This window comes from Antechinus flavipes, chromosome 3 (assembly GCF_016432865.1).
Source record: "Antechinus flavipes isolate AdamAnt ecotype Samford, QLD, Australia chromosome 3, AdamAnt_v2, whole genome shotgun sequence".
Classification (NCBI taxonomy): domain Eukaryota; kingdom Metazoa; phylum Chordata; class Mammalia; order Dasyuromorphia; family Dasyuridae; genus Antechinus; species Antechinus flavipes.
In genome coordinates this window covers 396,329,909-396,346,108 of record NC_067400.1, presented here as the reverse complement: position 1 = coordinate 396,346,108, position 16,200 = coordinate 396,329,909, and the positions used below count along the sequence as shown (strand labels likewise).

The window sequence follows — 16,200 nt, the reverse complement described above, 5'->3', positions numbered from 1 at the left end:
AAGCAAATACCTGAAGATCCCTGGCCTTATTTGTAAGTATTAGGAATTAGCTTCAGGGCCAGTTTTAGTCATTGATAATTAAGAGATTAGCTGCCTGGAAATTTTGACTGAAGAAACTGAATTTGGAAGCTCCAGCAATTGTGGTAAGAGGATTTTCAGCTTTTATACTGAAGCAAGTTTGGAATATGAAATTTGAGATTTGACTGCCAAGATCATCTTGGTTGTATATGGAAAATTAAGAGAGTGAGACTCTTTAGCTCTGAACTCTGGAAATCTGGTTATATGTCATGGAGTTAAGTTTGAAAAAGAAGCAGAAGTAGTTGTGACTGATGTACTTGTTTTCTTCTTGTTCAATCATATGTGACTCTTTGTGACCCTATGGTGATCTGTATTGTACATGGGGTCTTTGTGGCAAAGATATTGGAGTGGTTTGCCATTTCCTGCTCTGGTGGATTAAGGCAAACAGAAGTTAAGTGACTTGCCCAGGATCACACAGCTATAAGTGTCTGAGGTCAAATTTGAACTCAGGTCTTCCTTACTCCTTACTTCCTTACTCAAGGCCCAGTGTTCTATTCATTGAGCCACCGAGGCTCACTTTTTCTTAACAAGCTTCCCCTCATCTTTTGGTATGCAATAGAGACCAGCAAAATGAACTATGTTTTTTTTTTTTAAAGACTAAACTTAGATTCTTTCTCCTATAATATATCTTATTTATTTATATTTAATCTTCTGAACTACATTGTAGGGCTTTATAATTTCACAGACAATTGTATAACTGCTACTATCTGTTCAGGAAGAGGTTGCTCTGATTCTTAGTGAAAGAGGAAAGTAAATCTGGGGAGGGGGAAGACCCTCAGGGCTTCTGGCCCAAACAGATACAGTCATTATTTACATTCCCTCTGAGATAATCAAGAAGTTAAGAGAAGGAAGGAAGGGAAGGGAAAGGAAGGGAAAGGAAGGAAACGAAAGGGAAAGAAAGGGAAGGGAAGGAAGGGAAAGGAAGGGAAGGGAAGGGAAGGAAAAGAAAGGGAAGAGAAGGGAAGGGAAGGAAAGGAAAGGAAGGGAAAGAAAGGGAAAAGTAGGGAAGGGAAAGGAAGGGAAGGGAAGGAAAAGGAAGGGAAGGGAAGGGAAGGGAAGGGAAGGGAAGGGAAGGGAAGGAAGGGAAGGGAAGGGAAGGGAAGGGAAGGAAGGGAAGGGAAGGGAAGGGAAGGGAAGGGAAGGAAAAGGAAGGGAAGGAAAGGAAGGAAGGAGGAAGGAAGGAGGGAAGAAAAGGAAGGAAGGAAGGAGGGAAGAAAAGGAAGGAAGGAAGGAGAGAAGAAAGGAAGGAAGGAAGGAAGGAAGGAAGGAAGGAGGGAGGGAAAGAGGGAAGGAGGGAAAAAAGGAGGGAAGGAAGGGAAGGAAGGAGTGAAGGAAGGGAAGGAAGGGAGGGAAGGAGGGAAGAAAAGGAAAGAAGGAGGGAAGGAAGGAGGGAAGGAGGGAAAGAAGGAAGGAAGGAGGGAGGGAAGGAAGGAAGGAAGGAGAAGGAAGGAAGGAAGGAAGGAGGAAGGAAGGAAGGAGGGAGGAAGGAGGGAAGGAAGGAGGGAAGGAAGAAGGAAGGAAGGGAAGGAAGGGAGAAGGAGGGAAGGAGGAAGAAAGGAGGGAAGGAAGAAAGAAAGGAGGGAAGGAAGGAGAGAAGAAAGGAAGGAAGGAGGGAGGGAAGGAGGGAAAGAAGGAAGGAAGGAGGGAGGGAAGGAAGGAGAGAAGGAGGGAAGGAAGGGAGGGAAGGAGGGAAGGAAGGGAAGGAAGGGAGGGAAGGAAGGTGGGAAGGAAGGAAGAAAGGAGGGAAGGAAGGAGAGAAGAAAGGAAGGAAGGAGGGAGGGAAGGAGGGAAAGAAGGAAGGAAGGAGGGAGGGAAGGAAGGAGAGAAGGAGGGAAGGAAGGAAGGAAGGAAGGAAGGAAGGAAGGAAGAAGGAAGGAAGGAAGGAAGAAGGAAGGAGGGAGGGAGGGAAAGAAGGATGGAGGGAAGGAAGGAGGAAGGAAGGAAGGAAGGAAGGAAGAAGGAGGGAGGGAGGGAAAGAAGGAAGGAGGAAGGAAGGAAGGAGGAAGGAAGGAAGGAAGGAAGGAGGAAGGAAGGAAGGAAGGAAGGAAGGAAGGAAGGAAGGAGGGAAGGAAGGAAGGAAGGAAGGAAGGAGGAAGGAGTGGCCTCCTTCCGAAGGAAGGAAGGAAGGAAGGAAGGAAGGAAGGAAGGAAGGAAGGAAGGAAGGAAGGAGGAAGGGAGGGAAGTCTTTGCCTCATTTCTAGTCTCTCACCATATCTACGATAATCTCCAGTCATCCTCAATTATATGTGACCACTGAACCAAGATAACTTCTAAGGAGAAAGTAAGGCTGGTGACTTCTCTCTCACTCAAATCCTATTCACTTGAATGTCATGGTATCACCTCCCAATGACATGGTCATCTTCAAGAATAAAGAATAAACAAGTCACCTATGGCATAGGGTATTGAGATGGTGTGTGTCATTTATGATAATAGCTCTCATTTATAGTGATTTGATATTCATAAATTCCTCATAACAATTTGGTAAAGTGGATAGAAGGTAGAAAGAAAAGGAGGCATAATAATAGATTGATTCTTTGTAACTGACCAGTTGTTGTCTAATTCTTTGTGACCTCATTTGGGGTTTTCTGAAAGTTACTGGAAGTTTACCATTTTTTTCTCTAGTTCCTTTTGCAGACAAGGAAACTGCAACAAATAGTGCTAATCAACATGCCCAGTTTTTAGGAGCTGGAGGTTGGATTTGAACTCAGGTCTTCTTGCTTCCAGAGCTACTGAGCCACCTAGTTCCCTAGTATTTGATTCTTATTCATCCTAGAATTTCACCAGTCATCACAATGATCCATTACTTAAGTGGTAACCCAGATACCAGTGGCTGTCCACTTATCTGTGAAATTATGAAGGCCTACAATATAGGCTAGAAACTCTGTTTCTACTTTTATGGCAATATGATATCATTAGAAAGTGCCCAGGAATTACATCAACTAATTTCATATGAGACCAAAGTGTTCATGTGTTTAGGAAAAAATAAAGGAACAATATGATTGTCAGTTTTACAGTTCTTCCAAGGCTATATCAAGCTTATTATTTTCAATTACTTTGATTAATCTTAACTTAAACCCCTAATTTAACTTTTAACTGATCCTTTTATCACTGTATAAATAACCTAATTCTGAAAGACTCTTCTATTTGTGTTTTTCCTTTCCTAAATTATTTTTGGTTTTCTTAGAATTAGTATCTTCTCTCACAAATGATAAGAAATAAAACTAAATGCATTAAATACATATATCTAGATTGATCCAGCATGAAAAGATGTAATTAAGAATTCTGTGCCCAGAATAAATATCACAAATTACACCTGAGCCAACAAACTCGAAGTTCTAAATTGAAGGAAAGTGGAAATGCTTCAGGTGGAATAGTTCCCTATTAAAAGGAGCAGAGTGCTTGGGCCAGTGGGGTGAAGGAAAGTATGGTTAGAGAAATAGAACGGGGCAGGAAAGGAAAAAAGTTTACTTTAGCCCACCATTTGGTAGATTTCTAATTATTCTTGCTAACTAGGTGCTAAGCTCTGTTTCTTTGCTGTTGAAGGACTGTAAGTGGTCTATATTTGTCACCCTGGGACAAAAACCTTGGTTGCTTCACCCTTGTCATGGCTCTGTTAGTATACATTTAATTCAGAAGTTATAAGCACTCAGTTTTTATGTTGAGGTTGTAACAATCCTCTCATAAAACCTAATTTAAACAATAAAATATTCTGAATAAACTAGAGATTGAGCTTAGTGTCTATACAAATATGTTTGCACTATAATTTTATGGAGGATTTAAATCATTTCATCGGTTTGTTCATAGAATTTGTTCATAGGAACATAGTCTTGTACAGATGTGTATTGAATTGAGATTCAGTATAAAAAAGGTGACAAGATCTCTTTGGATTATACAGATTTTCACATTTGCAAAGTGCTTGGACAGTCTGGATGTATAAATTACTTTTTGCTTTTAGTCTTACATTCTAAGGATCAGGTTTATGAAAAAAAAGATTAGTATTATAAATCAAAATGCATACAGTCACTGAATGGCTGCCTGGAATACAAGGAAACTTAGAAACTACTTTTCTCTTTCCTAGTACCTCCTTCCCCCAACCCCATTTTCTTCCCTTTTCTAGATTGAGTCCTAGAAACTTTTGCCTATTCATTTACCTAGTCCTTAAAATTCAGTTTGCCCTAAAGCTCTACCAGGACTGGTAGAGGGAAGAAATGATATTAGGATAATACCATTTAATCATGGATTAATTAAAATTTAGAGGCTGACCTAATAGCTAAATTACCAATTCCTCATTTATTTCTATTATAAAATATGTTCAAGGTAATTTACAAAGGCATTTTTGGAATATAGCTCATTCATATGTTGGGACACTGCATGGTTCAGCATGTTTCTTATCTGTGGTTTTTTGATCACATGAATTAGTTTCCAGTTTATATATATGAAGGTAAGTATGTTTAGACAATCATATGAATTCCTGGAGCAGAATTAGAGATTTTTCTCTTTAAAAATAAAGGGGTCTTTGTGAGTTTGAAGACTTTTTTTTTTCATTTCCCTTGAACACCTTCAGTTCTATTATCTTCCTTCAGTACTGTGATATTGTTAATATTTCAAAGTCCATCCAAAAGTAGGATATTACTCCCAAAATAAAGTAGAGCACTTATGAAATGCCTTGTGTTTTATTTAGAAATATTAGAAAGAAGGACATCTAGCATATGATTCTGTTTCTTGGCCTCTGAAGAATAATTTTAATAAGACTTTTGGTATGTTCTATACAAGATTCTTAACTAGCAATCTTTGTACCTTGAGTACCTGGAAGTTAACATAACCTCAAATCAACTTTTCAAGAAAAATTTAGTGTAGTAAATGTTAGAGGAGAGATTGTGGAATGCTATATAGCTGCTGCTGGGGACATCAAGTTAGGTAAAAGTTCACCTGGAATTCTACCACCAAATGTAAAAAGACACTGTCATCCTATTTTAACTAATTAATCATACTTGTTTCTAAGTAGAGGTGGTCTATAGAAGTGGTTTAAAAGTGCTTTCAGGAAAGTGTTCTTGTTGCCTCCCTTTGGTTATGGCTCTTTACCACCTCCACCCCCCCAAAAAATATAGACTCTGCCTTTGTATGTAAAAATAAGCTTTAACTGTAGAAAGAATGAAAGGAATTGTTGAGTTCATTAATATTAGTACTTTGTGTAATGTTGGGAAAATCAAAATAATTTTTGCATCCTTTTATGTAAAATTTTCTTCAAATGTAAAGAAATTTGTGCCTACTCTCAATGTATTTATATGTGAGTTTGTGAAAGAAAATTTTATTGTAGCTAATTTCCTACATATCTTTATTTTAGGAAAAGAAAAGAAAGCGACTGGAACGCTTTGGACTCCTTTGATATTCCCCTTAACCTTCTCTCCCCAAGTTTTATATATCAGAAGTAAACATAGTAATGGTGGCCAAAATGCTTCTATGTTTCAATTAAGATATTAAAATATTTAGTGACGCTCTTTTTTTGTCCTTGATTTTTTTTTGCACTCGTATTTTTTGTAGCATCACCTCTGTATCTTTTAGTATCTTTTTCCCTAGATTTATTAGATGATTTTAAAATTGGAATGAAATCAGTTCTGCTCACCCATGTTGGTTTTAAATTGTTAGTTTTGTATCTTAGTGTATTCATTTATTCAGCACAAGTTTGCATTTATAGTGATCATTTACAATCTTTACTTAATTTTAATGCTTTGGGTATGTAATGATTAAGAATTTATTCATGGATATATTATGTCTTCTGTTAATGGCCTTGAATTAAATACACATGGTTACAGATTATCTGGAGTACTTGTCAAAGTAAATATTCAATTTCAAGCTTGATTATCATTCATTGCTTAACCAAACATAGTGATATTAGTACCATGAATTTGATACAGTGTTTCTTCATAATTTTGATGCTTTTCTGTAGTAAATTTGATATAGAACAGTTGCTTAAGAAAAACTGCTCAATTGTGGGACCATTTTATGGAACACATCTGGGATAATTAGTTCAGGATGTGTACTATTTAAGAACAGAGGTTTTCAATAATCTGGAAGAAAGCATGTTCCAGATCTGTTTTTCTTAATGAATAGACAAATTATTCAATTCTTTAAGGTATTAGTTGTGCTAAGAATATAATTTTGAAATATATTAAAAGGAAATGAGGACTAAGTTTTATTTAAGATGCCAAATAAGCAGTTTACACCTGTTAGTATGTTTCGTTTAGAACAGCTGTGTCTTTTATTATCAGTAAACAGATGCAGAAAGTAATGGAATGTTTTAAAGCAATATGTTAATCCTGTTCTCCACTTCTGAACTGTCTCACAATATAGTGATTAAATATTAACTATTGCAGCTGTTACTTACAATTATAGAATATCTTAGTTAATTTCTTGTTCCTAAGCACAAATGTTCAATGTTTGAAGTCCTGATTTTAATTCTCATCTTTGAAGTGTTTGTCAATTTATATTTTTAATTTAATTTTTAAATGAATTCTTTAAAGTGAAATCATTTAGGTATTTCAATAAAATTATGTGTATATGTATACATTTATATATATAGGTATATAGGTATGTATATATGTCTGTATATATGTGTATTCATATATACATATATATTTAGTTTTCTTGACCTATGCAGAAAGATACCATACATCAGAGACAATTCTTTAAGCAGTTTACACCTGTTAGAAAAAACAAAAAAGAAAAAAAATTTAAAAGTGAGGATGATGAGATTTAGGGTTTGGATTTTTTGGCAGTATCTTTATACTTCTTTAAAAATGTTCATATCTTAAATGCTTTATGCAGATAGGTATATGAATTACCCAAATATACTTTTGCTCATTCAGTTTATCAACAGGATATATACACAGCACTGTGCTTTTTAAAATACAGAATTCAACAGAAAAATATTTGGGAGTCAGCCTCAATTCAAATATCAATCCCTTTTGAAATGTAATTAACTTTATTGACATATTTTAATATATTTAAATGTAGAGAAAGATATCCTCATTTAAAGAACTTGGAAAGAAAACCATTAGCATTTTTTCCATAAAAATATTTATTTCAAAAAGTATAATCACAAATAGCATTACCTTAGCTTTTGCGGAAAAGAACAGGATTAGGTTCATAGTTTATCTTAGTTCCCATAATGCACAGTTCCAGTTTCAAGTCCAAAGCCCCATTTGAGATCAAGAACCAAGCACTCTAGTTTCTCAGGTCTTATATATTATGCTAGTTGACTCACATATTGCAAGCATGGCTCAAACTCCCAGGTCTTTGGGATTTACCTGAAACTGAGGAGTGCAAACAACGCAGAGCAAAAACACACTCTCTCGGGTCTATTTTTTTAAACCCAAGTAAATAAGAAGGATCAGGGGATTTTTTTTTCTGATTTTATTCTGATCCCTTCTCACTGGTTCAGTCAGATCTTGGAGGTCTCTGATGCTGAATTGCAGTCTTCCACCTCTGAACACAATAAGAATTGTCAAAACTACTGTAGTAGAGAGAAGAAATAAAGAGCAGAAAGGGGGAACAAAGACTGATTCAGTTCCCCAGTTTCAAAAATGTAGACAGCCAAAAGATACTACACCACCAGAAGTCTCCATAGTGAGCAATTTGGACATATTTCAAAACCCCCTCAAGTACACTTACAATGTTAATCAAACTTGGCATACTCACACAAGCCCACATAACTTGAAATTTCAGTTCTTAGAAAATAGGCAGGGACACATTTAAAAAAAAAAAACAACACAATCTTAGTTCTAAATTCAAAATAGTTCTCTATGATTTCTGAGGAGGCATAAACAATGTTCTTTCACTTGTTTCTCCAATACCATGTAGTAGAGTCTCATATATGTTCAATTCCTCATGTACATATAAGAATCATAATTATTTCCAAATACAAAGTTTTTGTAGATTCTCAGAACAAGCAGTATTTCACAGAGTTCTCCAAATAAGTCAAAAAATAAGAATTTTATAAAATTTGCCAAATATCTTTGCTTGCTTAGTCTTAATCATTTAGGACCATTCCCTATTAACAAAAGAAAAAGCAAAGACAAGGAAAACTAGCTTCCATCTCAAATAGAAACCTGATCCATACATAGCTTTCCAATCTACATAGAGTTCTTGCAGGGATTTGGAGCTTGGGTCAGTTTGGAGTTGCTCCTTTCTCAAATTAAAGAACATTGTCCCAAGTGGCACTCTTCTCTTAAAACATAAGATCATCCTACTGGAGTCTGCATCAATAGTGTCCCTTTCTAATAGCACACTAAATATTCATCTAGTATAAGTGATCCAATTCCCATAGTCCAGACTATTTTTTCTAGGTCTCTTATCTCTAAAGATACTCCAAATTCTCCAATGCTACTTACTGCTGCCCTGCTACTGCCAAGCAAACCAAATTGAATTGCAAACTCACCTGTCACAAAAAAAGCAAGTAAGCTTAGAGATATAGCAAAGAATACCATTAGCTGTGGATTTTAGTCACAAGTATTCTCACCCTATGAAGTTGTAAGATATTTTGCTTTTGCAAAAGGCAAATAGCACAGGTATGTTTAAATGTAAAAAGAACAATATAAACATTTTTATTAGACAGTAGCAATTTAGTGATTCCAATTTTCTTATAGTAAATTTAATACCAGCACCTGTATAAGACTCAATAATATAGAATAGTATCAGTATATCAAACCTTATGTTCAATTCAGTAATACAGAGTTTGCACAATTACAATTACACAATCAAGCAATCAACAAATGAAAAATTTGGAAAATTACACCAATGGAATTGATTTGGGAGAGAATGCTCACTAAAATAAATTGTACATTTGCAGCCTAAATTCTATCCTCCCTCCCAGTTCCTTTAAGAACTTGTATTAAAAATGCAAGGGCATTTTTAAGAATCAAGTCTTATGCAGAGAATCTTTGCAGAGGTCCCATCAAAAGTAAATTTCATGCTAGACAAGACCTGACTTGTAACATAGTCTACTCTGGAATGTCTAAACTTTCTGCAAATGGCTTCATCTCCTATCAATAATATTCTTTCCAAGCATTAAGAGTGTTCCCCTGCAGTACAACTTTTTTTTTTTAGCTACTAACAGATTATCTTCTACACAGAAATATTTCTTTCAAAAGATACAATCACAAACATACAAACTTACTCCTACAACATAAGAGATAAAACCTTCACAGCTCAGTTCTATTAGAACACTATTCTAGTTTGAAATCCAAAATTCCCTTTAAGATTGAGGCTGAGACACTCTGGTGTGGGGATCTTCTTTTAAAATAAGTAGAATAGTTCTCTCTGGGGGAGAGGGGCAGGTTTCTCGGGGGAGGTTTTCTTGGAGGCAGCCTTAGTATCAGTTCAAAGTAATAATCATCCCAAATGCCGCCAGCTGGTAAAAATACAAATGTTTATTTTTCTCCTTCCAAAGTAGCCTGGTTAGTTGAGGCCTCTCTCTGCTTGGTTCCAAGAGCTCCCTCCGAATGTCTCCAAATCCAAAGGTTTTGTCCTTTAGTCTCTGCCTCTGCTTTCTTCAGCCTCCAGAGCCAGCACCAAGTTGAATCTGTCTTGCCTCTGAGAGAGCCTTCTCAATCTTCACTGAGCTCTCCATTCGTAGCTTCTTCCTCTGAAAACTCTTCTTCCACCACCAGCCAGCCAAGTGGAAAATATCCTGGAATACATCTCTCTTGCCTCGGAGAGAGGGCTTCTGGCGTAATTCCGCTGAAATCTGTCTGAGAGCCTCTGTCTGTTTCTTTTATACGAGAGAGAGGAATTGTGGGATACGGGAGAAAGGAATTATGGGTTTTTTCCCAGAGTGCTCTCTGGCCCTAAGAGCTTCAAGGGAGGTGTGAATTCACAAAGTTACAAAGTTTACTTTGTGAATCTCCCATACTTGTGAACTCCGAGGAATAAAGGTATAAACACAAGCATTGTACTAATTAGTTCTACTTAGTACCTTGTTTCAGGTTCTGGCCCAAAACATCTTCTTATATGATCAGAAAAATAATCTATCAACTCTAATGAGTTAGCAGTTTGTAAAGATTCCAACACTCTGGCTTCTCAGGGCTTTCATGGCAAGCTAGTTGGCTATTATACCATCCTGTCTACAATCCTGACTCCAAGGTTATTGTGACTCAAACTCCTGCATCCCACAAGGATCTCTTCTGGCACTGTGAGAGAACAAGGCTTTTCAACCTCTAGATGCAGCATATTAGAATAGCTTTAAAAAGAATATAGCAGAAATTGGATAGTGGAAACCATTAGTATTATAATTTTTTTATGTTAATAGGAGAGCCACAGATGAGACCTACCAAATATCAGCTTAATTCTTCTCTTTTTTAATGTCATCAATACCTTCTTCTGTCTTTTGCTTTGAATTTGTATGTTTAGGTTGAGGCATGATATTGATATATTGATATTTCTTGATTAAAAGCATATATTCTTCACCAGATCTATGCCAATATGTGTTAGATGCAGAACTGACCATAGATTTTACTGACTCCAAGGCCAGCTTTCCATTATATAACACTGCCTTTCAATCAGAAAAAAAAATGATTAAAAAGTTATTTTGATAGCAGAGTCTATAAAATCAAAGCACGTACTTCAAAATTTCCTAAATGATCTTCATTTTGTTTTCTTCCTCCTGTTCATTTGTACTCCATCTTTAATGCCTAGTTTGTATATACTAATATTCAGCAGCCTAGATAACAGATATCATAATTTTGGCAACATATATTCATCATCCATTTTTTTCTATTATGGCATATTTGGTGAGGTTGTTGAGTATTTCATTTGTTTATTTTTGCTAATTTGTTTTTGGTAGTTGTAGAGTTCTACAAGGAATCAATGAAATCAGCATAATGTCATCAACAAATAGTATGTTTGGAACTTTACCATCTATATGAAATCCATCTTCATTTTGGACATCATGTAGAACATTTTTTCATGAAACTAATACCTTTAGCAAATTATGTACCCCTACTTTATGCCCCATTTGGCGATGATAGCAAAGTTCTTTGTGCTTGTTTGTCTCTATCAGGAACTTTACATGATCTTATCATATAAATCAAAGACATCTTAGAAGAGAGCCCTTAAAGTCTTTAAAAGGCTATGTTTTGCTCCATTGCTACCATTTATCTGTTTATTTGTTTGTTTACTTAGGTAAGCAACAAACAAATCAAGATCTATTTAATTCTCAAAGGCTTAAAGTGAGGCTCAATGATAACATATAAAAAGATTTTTGTAAACTTTAAAATGCTTTGTAAATGACTGGGTCAACTTGGAGTTGCTCCTTTCTCAAATTGTTGTTGGTTGTAGTGGTTTTGATTTTGTATTATTTAGACCTCAAAGTCAATTGTGTGACAAGGATAGTGAAGTCTGTTATGATGAATCATTTATTAAAGCCTACCTGATTCATTTCTTGCATTTTCCTCAAGTACATTATCAAAGCAGGAATATCCAAACTCATAAGTTTTAAAAAGATGAGAAAGTAGAAATGCAGAAGAATTGTATTTATATCTTTTCTGTTGTGTGGCAGTTGGATGGTACAGTGGATTGAACATGGAGTTTGGAGTCAAGAAAATTCATCTTTATTAGTTCAAAGCTGGCTTCAGATATTTCCTAGCTGTGTTACCATGGAGAAGACTCTTGTTTGCCTCACTTTTCCTCATCTGTAAAATATGCTAGAGAAGGAAATTGCAATCACTTTATGATTCTTGTCAAGAAAATCTCAAAAGGGATCACAAAGAGTTGGACAAAACTGAAAATAATTAAACAACAAATTTTATTCTTTTGAAATGTTAATTTGAGATTTTGAAAGTCAGTCTCTAAATGCCTATGTAATTTTAGAATTTCAATAGTTCTGGATGCTGACAATAAAAGACAAAAATGAAACAATTCACATTCTCAATGATCTTATATTTTATTAAGGAAGACAATATGTATATCTCATATGTACAATTTTTGAATATGGCCAGTGTTAAGGACTATGCCTAAGTGTGAAGGAGAGAGTCAGTTCTTCAGAAAGCCTCCACAACTGTGAATCATAACACACTTGAAGGAATTGTAAATCAGCCTTTACCGATGCAGCTGTTGCTTGTGAATTGGGAATGAAATAAATTGGAGGCTAGAGGGAAGAGGAGAAAGGTCAGAGATCTATTGCAACTGCCTCTCAATCTCCTTGTATTGTTATCCTCTCACATAAAGGGATCTATTCTGCTGGTCAGAAGTAGATCCCCAGCAGCCACTAGCAGGTGGCTCCCATAATACAACAAATGGCACCAAAACAGGCACATAAGAAATACAAGAAACAAAGAAGTAGCAGCGCTCAACTATTCATGAGTAGGATCCTCCCAGGAGAGTTCCTTCAGTAACCCACAGGGAAGGAAAGAGAGAAGAGACCTAGTAAGATTTTTTCAGTTGGGGTAATTAAATGAGCCAACACATCAAAGGGCCAATCCAGGAGACTTATGAGGAAGTTATGAAAAATACATACTCTGACTATAGTTGTATTTGTCCATTTATCAGAAAGTTTGCCTCCATGGCATCTCACAAGATTCAGCACCTGCAATAGTATCTCACCCTGCAACCATCCAGAGGAATAAGATGGAAAAGACTTTGATGATGCTGTTTGCATTCCTTAGCATTTGGGCTCAGATAAAAGCCAATGCACAGACTTACTGTCCATTTTATTGGGGAAAAAATAATCGTGTTCCCATAAAACAAAAAACCGGAGAATTTTTAAGGACCATGCCAAAGTGTGAAGGGGCAGGTCAGTTCTCTGGAAAGCCCTCACAGGTGTGAATTATAACACACTTAAAGGAATTGCAAATCAGCCTTTACCGATGTAGATGTTGCTTGTGAATTGGGAATGAAATAAATTGGAGGCAAGAGGAGAGAAGTCAGAGGTGACTCCCTCTCAGTCTCCTTATATTGTTGTCATCCTTTCACATAAGAGATCTATTGTACTGGTCAGAAATAGATCCGCAACAGCCACTAGAGGGTGGCTCCTGTAACACAACAGGATAGTGTGAAGATTTGTTTTGTTAACCATGTCTATCTGTTACAAGAGTTATTTCTTTTTCTTTTTTGTTCCAGTATAGAAGATAAAAGGGGGAAAAAACTGCTTATTAATTGGAAAAGTAGGAAAAATGTTAATATATAGAAAATAAATATAAAAGTGGTATTAGGAAGGGGGAAAGTTAGCTATGAAGAGGTCAAGAAGATTTTCATCTGGGGTTATTTGAACTGAGTTTTGAAAGAAGTTAAGGGATTCTCTGAGTTTGAGAGGAGAAAAGAGTAGATTCGTGATATAGAAAATAACTAGTGGAATCATGAAAATGGTCAATTGAGTATCATGTGTGAGGGATAGTGAGAAGATCAGTTTGTAATGAGGCATATACATTATATACATTATACAACAATGTACAATGAGACTAGGAAAGTAGGTTGAAGTCAAGCTTTGGAGAGCATTAATTAAAAGAGGGATAACACACACACACACACACACACAAAATACACTGATGAAGAAACAATTTTTCTACCTGAACTAGCTTTCACATTCTGGGTTATTTATTTTTTTATTCTGAATTTAAACACCAAAAAGAGCATTTCCATACACATAACAAAAATAACAATTAACATTATAGCACTTCCCATGTAGCAGGCACTGTGCTTTATAAATATCTCATTTGCTCCTCACAACAATCCTAAAAGATAGATGCTATTATTATCCTCTTTTTACAGATGATGAAACGGGTTAAATAACTTGTCCAGCAAGGGTCATACATTGAGATCTGAGATCACTTATGAACTCAAGGTGGTGATTCTTCCTGACTCCAGACCCAGCACAATCCACTGTGCCATCTAATTGCTTCCAGAAAGAAGATTCTTTATGAAACTGTTATGTCTGTCTCACAGTTTGTTTTTAAGTGTAGAATACCATACTTCCAAAACTGCCCTGCTTGTCAAGTTTCTTTTTGAACTTCTGTCCACCTAAAAAAATTCAGTTATTTGGGGTTTCCTTTCTTTTGTTTGTTTTGTATCAATCTCCCTTATGTCATACTATTAATCAAGACGAAGAAAGGGGGAGAAAGACCTTGCAACAAATAAGTATAGTCAAGCAAAACTAATCCACTCAGTGATCAAGTCCCAAAAGACATATCTCTGCATCTTATGTCTGTCACTTTCAGGAGATGGATAAAATGGTTCATCTTAAGTCCCTTGGAGATATGGTTAGTCTATTCCTTTGATCTTTCAAAGTTTTTTGGCAATGCTGTCCTTATGTAAATTGTTCTTCTGATTCTTTTCACTTCACCTAGAATCTATTTATACGACCTAGGATCTCTGCAATTGTCTTTGGTCATTTCTTATGTTACAACAATATTCTATTTTACAGTCATATACTATAATTTATTTGTTCAGCATTCTCTAGTTGTCTAAAAAGCAATCCAAAATTCCCTTAAATTCTAATCCTCTCCCTTCCCTTCCATTTCAGGATCAGGAAGTTAGTTTTGCTTATTGCTGTTCCCTTCTTGGTATCATCCTCCTTTTTTATAACTCCATCTCTAGCTTCACTTGTTTCTTTATTGAGTTTAATGTCTTTCTACATCAAAGTGTTTTATATATATTTCAACCTACCTTTGTCCACTTTAGATGAGTAGAGTTCATCTAATGACCACTACTTTTCCTCCATATTTGTATATTATTCTCAATACCCAATTATGAAAAAATCACCCTCTTTTTTCTCCTTTCTATAATAGTGTATTTCTCTTTTACCTTTATATCTTTTATATCTCTTACAGTCTTCAGAATAGAATCTCTCTAGGACCTTTCTTTTTCATATTTGTATAGTTTTTCAGTCATATCTGATTCTTTGTGACCTATTTGGAGTTTTCTTGGCAAAGATATTGGGATGGTGTACCATTTCCCTTTCCAGATTAATGAAGAAATTGAGTCAAACAGGATTAAGCCCTTTTGCCCAGGGTAATACAGTTTATAAGTGCCTAAACCCAGATTTGAATTCAGGAAGATATCTTCCTAATGCCAAATCCAATGCTCTATCCATTGTGCCACCTAGTTAAGCTTTTATTATTATTTTTGCTCAATAAATTTAAAAGACATTGGGGTTCTGAAAAGCTACTTGTTTCTTCTTTATCACTATATTATAACTCCTTAAAATTGCTCAAACATATTTTTCTAGATTTCTCATGAATACTATTTATATTTCAAAACATCTCAACTATGATTTTTTTTCATCAGAACTATTTGAAAGTTCTCCATTAACGGTCCATTTTTTACGTAATATTTGTCAGCTCTACAGGATATTTTTGAATATAGGCCTACATCTTTTTTGTTTTTTGGAATATTATAATCAATTAAGTTTCAATTCAATAAACATTTATCAAGACATTTTTTTCTCCTTGAAGATAATAAAGTAAATAGAGTTTATTTAGTTGGGAGGTGGGATATGTTTTAAGAAAATAACTTTAGTAACTGAATAGAGAATAGATTGAGGTGAGATGAGGCTTAGGGCAGGGACACTAACCAGAAAGCTGTTGGAATAATCCAAGCATGAGGTATTGAAGACCCGCGCTCTTAATGGTAACAGTGATAGGGGAAAAGAGAGGAGATATTCAAGAGGTGTTAAGATAAATTCAGCAGGCCTTGGCAACCCTTAGATGGGGAGGAGAGAGGGGAAGGATGTTTAGTAAGAGATAATGAGAAATCCAAGATAACTCCTTGGTTGATAATCTAAGGACCTGGAAAGATGGCATTGCCCTCTCCAGTAAGAGGGAAGATAGTGAAGGTGGGGAGGTAGGATTTGGGAAAAAAAGATGAGTTTTGCTTTGACTTACTGAGTTTAAAGTGTATACTGGACATTTATTTTGAGATGTTTGAAAGGCAGTTGGAGATGCATGGTTGGAGATCAGAGTGTTTGAGGGAAGATTTGAGAATCATCAGCATAGAGATTAGATCTATGGGAGCTGATGTCACTCACAGAATGAAGTTATTTAGAAGAAGAAAAGAGAACCTTGGATAGAACCCTGAAGGACATGTATGATTAGAGTGGGTGATCTGGAGAGAAGAATCTTGAAGAAGAAACAG

At 35.8% G+C, this 16,200-nt stretch overlaps 1 pseudogene; it reads right to left on the bottom strand.

Annotated features, from left to right (window-relative positions):
* Window positions 1–6,773: 6,773 nt before the first annotated feature.
* LOC127557283 (RAD50-interacting protein 1-like) overlaps window positions 6,774–16,200 on the bottom strand; it is a 50,244-nt pseudogene continuing 40,817 nt past the window's right edge.